The 9,837-nt window shown below is 41.5% G+C and overlaps 1 non-coding gene across 1 annotated transcript; it reads left to right on the forward strand.

Moving 5' to 3' along the window:
• The first annotated feature begins 8,570 nt into the window (after nucleotides 1-8,570).
• On the forward strand, nucleotides 8,571-8,759 carry LOC148092621 (U2 spliceosomal RNA). The gene has a single exon (XR_015714980.1). It is a non-coding gene; the product is annotated as a U2 spliceosomal RNA (small nuclear RNA).
• The last annotated feature ends 1,078 nt before the right edge of the window (nucleotides 8,760-9,837 follow it).

Below are 9,837 nucleotides of genomic sequence, written 5' to 3' on the forward strand. Positions count from 1 at the left end.
TTTGCATCTCTAGGAAGGTTAAGATGACAGCCCATTCTAAACACATGTTCATTTACATTAGCAGCCTTTCTATGGGTGACTTAAGTGCATATTTGAAACATTCCAGCAGAGAAAGAAAGGGGAAAAAAAGACATCAAAGGACCAGATAAATCCACACAAGCATGGGAATTTCAGAGCCAGTTTATTTGGGCTTTATCTCACTCTTAGTTGCCCACCACAATCCAAATGAGACATAAAGCAGTCAGTACCCTAAAGACCCGCTTTCCACAGTCAAAACAGTATAGATCCTGACTCTCTTTGGGGAAAGTTACAGTGGATGCATTGACTGTGTTAGCAAAGGGGTCCAAGGGAAGGGGTTGGGACGGCTGCTTCCCTCACATAATTTAAGTGAGTCAAATAGGTGTCCAATTCCTGTCTGAACACAATTAAGCCTGGATACTAAAAATGCACAGGAACAGGTTGAGAGCAGATTTTATACTCCTTGGGTGGTTAGCTGGAATGGCCATGACTGGAATGCCCTGAACTCCCCAAGTTGGGTTGATGATGTAATTCAAGTTGAACAATTACTTTAACTTTTCAGACAGTCAGTCTAGGTCTAGATTTCTGTGTCTTAGCCTAACATTCTCTTTTTAATGACTTTCCCTTCTTCTCTTACACTCCTTCCCTTGATGGTATCATTCGTATAGAAAATTGCAGATGTGTAGTTTATGTAGCAGGCAAGATTAATATTCACTTTTAAAAAAATCTGGTACATGGATAAAATCCATGTAACAGCACATTCAATACTCACACAAAGAACCCTGGGGCCCTTAGCTTTAGTAAGAGCTAAAGAATGTTTTTAAGTGGAGAGGAAGAAACGATGAGGATATTTGCTACAGGATGCAGACGTCCGTCCCCTGGTGCCATGAGCTCAACAGGAATTAAATGTGACTATGAACAGGGGAGGTCATGAAGTCAATGGTATTTTTTTTAGAAGTCCTTACTCTGCAAACCGGACAGATTCGTTGGGCAGAAGAGAAGAAATGATGTGAGCAACAGACAGAGGCTGAAGTTCTAATGGGTGCATCTCAGAGGAAGGCTGTGGAGGTGTTGGGAAAGCAGCAGATGTTAAATACCTAGCTTCTTAACTGTGTCTTGATGAGTGGCAACACCATTAATCAATACTGCACGCTTAAGTACTGGTTCTCTAAGGGGGAAAAATCAGAAAAGGGCTCTTTGTCCTTTGTTAACACAAACATAAACATTTGTACAACAGAGAGAAATGCCCTTCTGTGGTTTTTCTCCTTTGCAAGTCAGGGATGACTGGGTAATATTCAGTCAGAAAAACAATAATGATAGTGATTGATGACTGGTAATGTCTCATGTTTTATGTCACTAGGAGCAGGTATTTTATATGTTTTGGGCCTGTTTCTCTACATATGCAGTCACAACTACCAATCATTGAAAGAGTTTCTTACTTGGTTTTTAAATATATACCGTTCTTTCTAGGTCCAGCAAATGATGAACTAGTACTTTTCCTTAAAGCTTCCTTTTTCATTCTAACTTAAATTTTTTTTTGTTTAAAAATTACAAATGCTAATTATAAAATATAAACAATGAAGTGGAATATAATTTTTTTAAAGTAAAATGTCCTCCTCTCCCCTTCTCCTATTCATACCCATGCTAGTTACCTGTTGCTGCAGAACAAATTACCTCCCACATTTATAGTCTTAGAACAATAAACATGCATTATCTCACATTCAAAGTCATGTTAGTTACCTGTTGCTGCAGAACAAATTACCTCCCAAATTTATAGCCTTAGAACAATAAACATGCATTATCTCACACGGTTTCTGTGGGTCAGGAATCCAGAGTGGCTTAGCCAGTGGTCCTTGGCCCAGAGTCTCCCATAGGTGGCAGTTGTGGTGCCAGCAGGACTGTAGCATCTGAAGGCTTGACTGGGGCTGAAAGATCTACTGTCAAGGAAACTCACTCACACACCGGACAAGCCAGTGCTGGTTGTTGGCAGGAGGCCTCAGTTCTTTGCTCCATGGACCTCACTGCAGCACTGTTTTCACAAGATGGAAGCCAGCTTTGCCCAGGGCACGTGATCCGACAGACAAAGCAAGGAGGTCAAATGTCTTTTATAATCTAATCTTGGATATGTTCCTCTCTCTCTCCCCCCCTTTCTCTCTCTCTCTCTCTCTCTCTCTCTCTCTCTCTCTCTCTCTCTCTCTCTCTCACACACACACACACACACACACACACACACACACACAATCTAGCCCACACTCAAGGGAAGGGAAATTGGAACCTACCTTTGGAGGGAGGAGTGCTGAAATACTATGAAAAATGCTTAAAAAACCACAACAGTGCTCCTATTCTTTAGAGGTAACTACTATAATGTATTGGTATATAACTTTCTAGACCTTTTTCTATGCACATACTAATATATATATAATGTACATATGTATTTATATATTATTACATGTTTTATATACATTTATAGTTGTTTTATAAAACTCTTAGAAAATGTAAATTTTTATTCATTAAATAACTTAAGGACATAATTTCTCCTCATAATACATACCTTTTTCTTTTTAATTGCTGCATAGCATTTCCTTAGAACTTATGATTTATTTAGTCATTTCCCTAAAGATGTACAGTTTGGTTGTCTACAGTCTTTTGTTACTATGAATAATGTTGCAGTGAACATCCCAGTATATAAAACCTTACCTGCTTGTCTAAGTATTTCTGTATGATACATTCTTATAAATGGAATTGCTGTATCAAAACACTTCTGCTTTTACTGTTTTCATAGTTACTAGATAATTTCCCTCTAAAAGTGTAACAACATTCGTTTAGTCATTAATTGGTTAGAGTAGGCTAAGCTGCAGTAGTAAAGAGAGAGAGAAGGTTTCAATGGCTTAAAGATAAGTTTATTTCTCTCTTCTGCAACAGTTCAAAGCAGATTTCCCTAGGGTATGGGAGGTGTTTGCTCACACAGCTTTTACCTACACAGTCCTTCAAGGATCCAGGTTTGCAGTGTCTCTACCATTTTTATGATGTCCCAAGGTGACTCTGGTTACCACTCCCACCATTCTAAGCAATGGAGAGGAGGAAAGAGCATGAAGGGACGAGCCAGGCCTGGAAATGGCATTCATTGCTTCCACTCACTTTTCATTGATGAAAACTGCAAAGGATGTTGGGAAACGTGGTAAAGTCGGGCAACTATATGTCCAACGAGCTTTTTCTGCCACCGGGATTTAAAAATATTTAAAATTGGTACGTCCTGATATCAAATAATCAAAATACATGCTAATTGTAAACAACTGGAAGAGCCAAGCAATACATACTTGCTATACTGCTATGAAAAAATTTAAATCAAAATCCCAATATTTTCACGGTCTCAAAAGCAGATTTTTGCTTTGCAACTTAAGTTGTTTTTAGCTTATCCAAAAGAGTAAATTTTGAAAAGGAAGATAATGACAATGTTATACTAGATATCAAAATATATATGAAGTTATAATTAAAACAATAAAGTACATAGGGATAAATCAATGAGACATTATCATAAAGAACAGAAATCCTGCCAAACTCTCAAATGTATTAACCATCATTTTCCCTGGAGACTGCCGTCTCCAAGCCCATCACTGTCTTGCTTCAATGTGAGAGCCTGCTTTCCAGGCTTCCTGTACTGCCTAAGGTTTCCCTTTGTGGCTTTCCTATTCTCTTTTTAAAAAATATGCTTTTATTGATTATAAAGAGAGAGGAAAGGAGAGGGAGAGGGAAAGAGAGAAATACTGATGTGAGGAGAAACATTGATTGGTTACCACGTACATGCAGCCCGACTGGGGTTCTAACCCGCAACCTGGTATGTGCCCTGATAGGGAATCAGCTGGTGGCCTTTCAGTGAATGAGACAGTGCTCAACCTGCTGAGCCACACTGCCCAGGGCGAGCCTATTTTTTGTGTTCTATGCTATCTTTTTTCTTGGTTTACTCAGTCATTTTGCTAGAGCACAACCTTTAGCAGCTTCCTGAGAAAGGGCACCTGGAAGGTAAATCTTTTGAGGACTTTGCTTACTAAAGATTTTTATTTCTCCTTCACGCTAGATCGACAGTTTAGTTGGGTATTAATCACTGAACATTTTTTCCCCCTCAAAACTGTCTTCTGGCATCCAGTGTTGCTGTTAAGAAGTTTAGTGCCATTCTTCTACCCATTTCTTTATGTATCAACTGTTTTTTTCTTTCTTGAAGCTTTTGGACTCTCCTCTTTGCTCCTGGTGTTCTGAGGCTATGTGAAGTTATGCCATGGCTTTTTGTATGTTTGTCTCATTTGTTTCACTAAGCACTCAGTGGGACCTTTCCCTCTGAAAAGTCACACCACCTAGTTGTTGGGACTTTCCTTCTATTGTTTCTCTAATAATTTCTTCCCTCCATTTTTTTCTGTTTGGTTTTTAATTTTTTAATCTCTCTATGCTGTTAATCAGATGATAAACTTCTGGGATCCATTATCTCCCTTCCTTATTTTCTCTCTACCACTTTTGCATCAATAGTCGCCATCAGATAAGAGATAAGAGTCATTGTCTGTAGGCTCAGTCTTCCTTGATCAATATCTTTATGGCCTGGTCATCTGCTCAAATTTAAAAGGGAGAGAGAAAGAGACAGAGACACACACACACACAGAGAGAGAGAGAGAGAGAGAGAGGGAGGGAGGGAGGGAGAGAACTGAACTGCAGGCTAAGCCCACTCAGCAGCAGGAGTGTGGCTTCGCTGTCATCATGGGAACTTCCTGCCCTGAGATCTTTCCTGTCAGTGCTCCTGCCAATGCCATCTAGATGACTCACCTATTTACATGAGACATGTGTCTCCTGTTCACAGTGGCCTTACTCTTACGCATGCTCTCTGTTTATTGATGATTCTGACTGCCTTAGGGGGTGTGTCTCCAACTTTCTCTTCCTTGGTGTCTTTTGGCCTTTCCTGTTATAATGACAGCTTCCTTGTATTTTTCACACAACGTCCCCAAGATAATTTAATCACCTACCTAATCACTATCATGCCTGTTTGGGCAGATAGGTTTCTCCAAGCCACTCCATACATATCTCTGGTCTATAACTCACTTGCCCTTGAGTCAGATAACCACTTCTGACAAAATCAGCTGTGGACTAGGTGATGGGTTAGGAGACCATCCAGTAAACCTGTCTGAGGAACTACCCAAAGGTACTTTTCTGCCAAAAGGCTGTGGGTATGGCAAGTATTCAGAGGTATGAGTAGCCCTTTACAGTGTCTTTAGGTAAGACACTCAAAACTTAGGAGCCTCAATGCCCTCTATAAAAAGTGGAAATAATTAGATATCTTCTATCTATTTCATAAGATTGTTAGGAAAATGAAGTAAGCATTGTAAATTATAAAGCATTCCACAATGGGAAACAACTAGCACGATCCCTGGCATATAATAATAGATGCTCCCTCCACAGTGGTGTAACAGCATGTGTAAGGGGCCCAGGATCAAAATGAGCTATCCAGGCCCACTGCTGAGAACCACAGCACTAAACACCACACATTCTCAGTCCAGGGCCCTGCCAGGAACGGGGGCTGCCAGCAGGGCCTCCTGACAGTCCTGTGAGAAGAGCCATCGATTCTACAGTCACTCTTGCCGGGGAGAAGTGTGGGGAGGGGCTTTTGTGGGGGCTGCGGAGTTCTTGAGGAGAGACTATTTCTTCTTCTCGCCAACCTGGGCAGAGGAACAAAAGTTCTTCCTGAAGCACAGGGAGGGGAGCCCCACGTGCGTGTGCGCACGTGTGCCTGCGTGTGGGCATGTGCGTGTAACCACCTCCACTCCTGCTCCACTGAGTCAGGGACATACGAGAGTCTCTGCTGTGAAGCTGCCAGCGCTGGAACTACCAGAGATCCTGCTGACACCCCTTATGGGGGAAGGGGAGGGAGAGGGATGCTGGAGCTGAGAAACAACAGATGGTCTTTTTTTTTAAAAAGTTTCCCTAAAGTTAAATTTTTTAATTAAAAGGACTAATTTTTTTCCTTTATAAAAATTCCTTTTTATGGTAAAACATAGCACACAGGTAGAAAAAACATAAAATGTGAAGCTTAATGAGTGTTCAAGGCAATCTCTGTGTAACTACCACTAAGGTCAATAAATAAAACATTGCCAACACCCCAACAGCCTCCAGTCTCCACCTGGTGATTCTTTACATCAGAATGCCCTCCTTCCCCCCAGAGTTAACCACACCAGACCCTGATAATAATCACATTCTTACTCTTGTTTTAAGAAAAATTTTTATCCAAGCATATATCCCAAAGCACTACACTTTAGCATCACTTGTTTGGGGACTTTATCTATATGGAATCGCACAGAATGAATATACTGAAATTTGTTTGTCTATCCCACTGTTAATGGACGTTAGGTTTGTTTCCAGCTCAGGGCTACTATTAACATGCCACCATGTATGTGATTCCTGGTGTGTGTGCACACATTTCTTTAGGGTGCATACCTAGGGGTGGAATTGTTGGGTGATAGAATATGTGACTCCTCAACTTGACTACAGAATGGTTTCCAAGTGGATTCCCAATGCACATCCCCACCAGCAGTTTAGGAGGGTTCTCATTGCTCCACGTCTAAAACTATGTCTTCATTTGGAGACCATGTATTCTGAATGAAAAAGGTCTTTAAAAGAAAAAGTGCCTGGCCAGGCATGGCTCAGCAGTTGAGCATAGACCTAGGATTCAGGAGATCACGGTTCAATTACCAGTCAGTGCACATGCCTGGGTTGTGGGTTCGATCCCCGGTCAAGGGTGTGCAGGAGGCAGCCGATCAACGATGACTCTTATTGATGTTTCTATCTCTCTCTCTCCTTCTCCTTTCCTCTCTCTGAAATCAATAAAGATATATTTTTTTAAAAGTGAAAGAAATAATGCTATTAGAATTAACAATTGCTTTTTTGGTTGGCTGTAGTGTCGTCCTGTGCACCAAAAGGTTGTGGGTTCGATCCCCGGTCAGGACAGGGCCACATACAAAATCCCCGTGTTTAGGCCCACATACAAAAGAAGCAACTTACCAACACCACCTTGCTAACCAAGGAACCTTTAGCTTCAGTCAAACCTTCAAGTAATTTCAGTCCTCCAGCCTCTAGGTTTTCCTTCTAAGACCCCAAAAATCATAAAGCATAGACAAACCATCCCCCTGTGTCCTGTCTGAATTCCTGGCCCAGAGACACCATAAGATAATACATAATTGCTATTGTTTTCAGCCACCAAGTTTTGGCATTATTTGTTATAGAGCAGGAAATAACTAAAATAATATAATATGACCACCTGGAAAGTATCCTTGCCAAAAATTTGAATCTGATAATGCCTCTATATTTAACTGCAGGTTTAGAAGTAGAGGTGACAGAGGAACATGTTAAACAAGTGCACCACAGGGATGCAATTAGCAAAATCCAGAATACAGACAATTCTATAACATAAATGGCCCAATTTCTTCAACTAGTAAATTAGGGGTGGGGGAAGATAAAGCAAGGAACCTATAGATTAAAATGTACGGTAGAGTGTATTATTCCCAGTATTTCCTGCCCTCTCCTGTGGGAAAATTATACTTTCATTTCCCCACTGCCATCAGCTTTAGCCATGTGATTTGCTTTTGACCAATGATATGTGAGCAGATGTGATGGTTGCTACTTCTGAGCAGAAGTTTTAAAAGTCATTGTATGTCTCAACCATTCCTTAATTCCATCTGTCAGGAAGTGGGTGTCTCCCAAATAGGGACTGTTTCTTCAGTCCATGGCCAGGAGTGAGGAGGCTGTGGAGCTGACTCACAATGGAAATTCACATGAGCAGGAAATAAAGCCCAGTTGTTGTAAGCCACTGTGATTTTTGAGTGTCTGCTACTATAGCATAACCTAGTGTAATCTGATTCATGCAAGAAATGTTTCAATCAAATACAACAGATGAATCATGTTAGGATCCCCAATTTATGAAACTATTGTAGAAATCTGAATACAGACTGGGTATTTAGTAATAATTAAGGACTGTTCTTTATTTTTAGGTGTGTTGGTGGTATGGTAGTTATGTTTAAAACAAACAAACAAAAAGAATTTAAACATTTTAGATACATAGCCCCTGGGGAAGGGAGATTAGGTAAGGATATAAATATGAGTTGATAACTGTTGAGTTGGGTGGTGAATATATGTCAGTTTATTATACTATACTTTCTACTTTTATTTAGGTTTGAAAATTTCCATAATAAAAAATTTAACAAAATAGTTTGTTGAGATGAGTCCCAGAGTTGTTTCTGACTCCCACAGGGGTACAGAAAATATGGGAGCTGGGAGAGAGGAGCTGATCCATTAAATTTAGTAAGTCTGAATACACGAAAGAGGTGTTTGGATCAGCCCTTAAAAAGAATGCACCAAAACTGATCATTCAAAGTGAGAAAGATATTTCCTCTGGAATATTACATCAGGGCAGTATCAGGGAGAGATTCAGAGCACTGGAGAGGTGGGTGTAGGGGGCCCTAGAGGTGTCAGCCTTCACGTCAAGTGTGAAAAGGGAGCTGTGTGGCTTAGGTGGGGTCATGATCCCTTCTCTGCCTACTGGCTAAAATCAAGTGTGTTATCATCTTACTGGTTTAGCATCTGTTGTATTCTCCATTTGTGTACTGGGCATTGAATTAATGTCTGGAATTAGGAGATGGATTTGGAGCTTGCTCTACCTACTCCCTGCCTCAGTCTGGGAGAGCTTTACTTCCAGGAATGGTGAATTCCTTTGAGTTAATGACAGATTGTTTGCTATTGTTCCCCTTGTCTCCTCTAAAGTGCTCTAATTCACTCTTCATGAGGCTCCAGACTGCATTTCCACCATTTGCTCTGCAAGGACAGAATTTCCTGTCAGTGGAATGGACAAAGCAGCTCAGTTAGAGCCACCTTGCCAATCCCACACCCAGCAGGGTGTTGGACAAGTGGACCACTTGAGTAGGGGGGGGCCTGGGCTGAGGCAGAGAAGAGGCTGAGCCTGAGCCAGACTCCATGTCAGAAGACTGTGTGCCAGGATACGTGGCCCAGGGACACGAGCAGCTATGGAGGGGAAGGAAATTCTCTTGGTGTGAGAGAGGCATCAGCAGCCTTGGTGGCTGCACCCACTATCCCCTGTCTATAGGGGTCAAGTAAGGAGATCCTGTCTCTCATTCCATCTTCCAAGCCTAGGGCGGTCCTCTCTGGGCAACAGGGAGAAGATGGACATATGAGAGTAGACACATATGGACGTCAAAGTTTAGTGTTGGCCTTGGCCAGCGTGGCTCAGTTGGTTGGGCAACGTCCCATGCACTGAAAGGTTGCTGGTTCAATTTCTGGTCAGGGCACATGCCCGGGTTGCAGGCTCCATCCCTGGTAGGGGGTGTGCAGGAGGCAGCCAATTGATGTTTCACTATCGCATTGACTTTTCTCTCTCTCCCTCGCCTTTCCTCTCTCTCTCAAATCGATAAAAAATCTTGAAAAAAGTGTAGTGTTGTTTTGTTTTTGAGATTGAAATTTAAAAACAAGACTGGGCCCAGTCGGCGTGGCTCAGGGGTTGAGCATTCATGTAGGATCCAGGAGATCGCAGTTCGATTCCCGGTCAGGGCACATGCCCGGGTTGTGGGCTCGATCCCCAGTAGGGGGCGTGCAGGAGGCAGCCGGTCAATGACTCTCTCATCATTGATGTTTCTCCCTCTCTTTCTCCCTCTCCCTTCCTCTCTCTGAAATCAATAAAGATATATTTTAAAAAATAAAAATAAAAAAAATAAAAACAGGACTGAGCTTTATTGAAAAGTTATGGAACTAGATGGAAACATCATTAAGATATTAAGG

Source organism: Miniopterus natalensis, chromosome 8 (genome assembly GCF_054644295.1).
Source record: "Miniopterus natalensis isolate mMinNat1 chromosome 8, mMinNat1.hap1, whole genome shotgun sequence".
Classification (NCBI taxonomy): Eukaryota; Metazoa; Chordata; class Mammalia; order Chiroptera; family Miniopteridae; genus Miniopterus; species Miniopterus natalensis.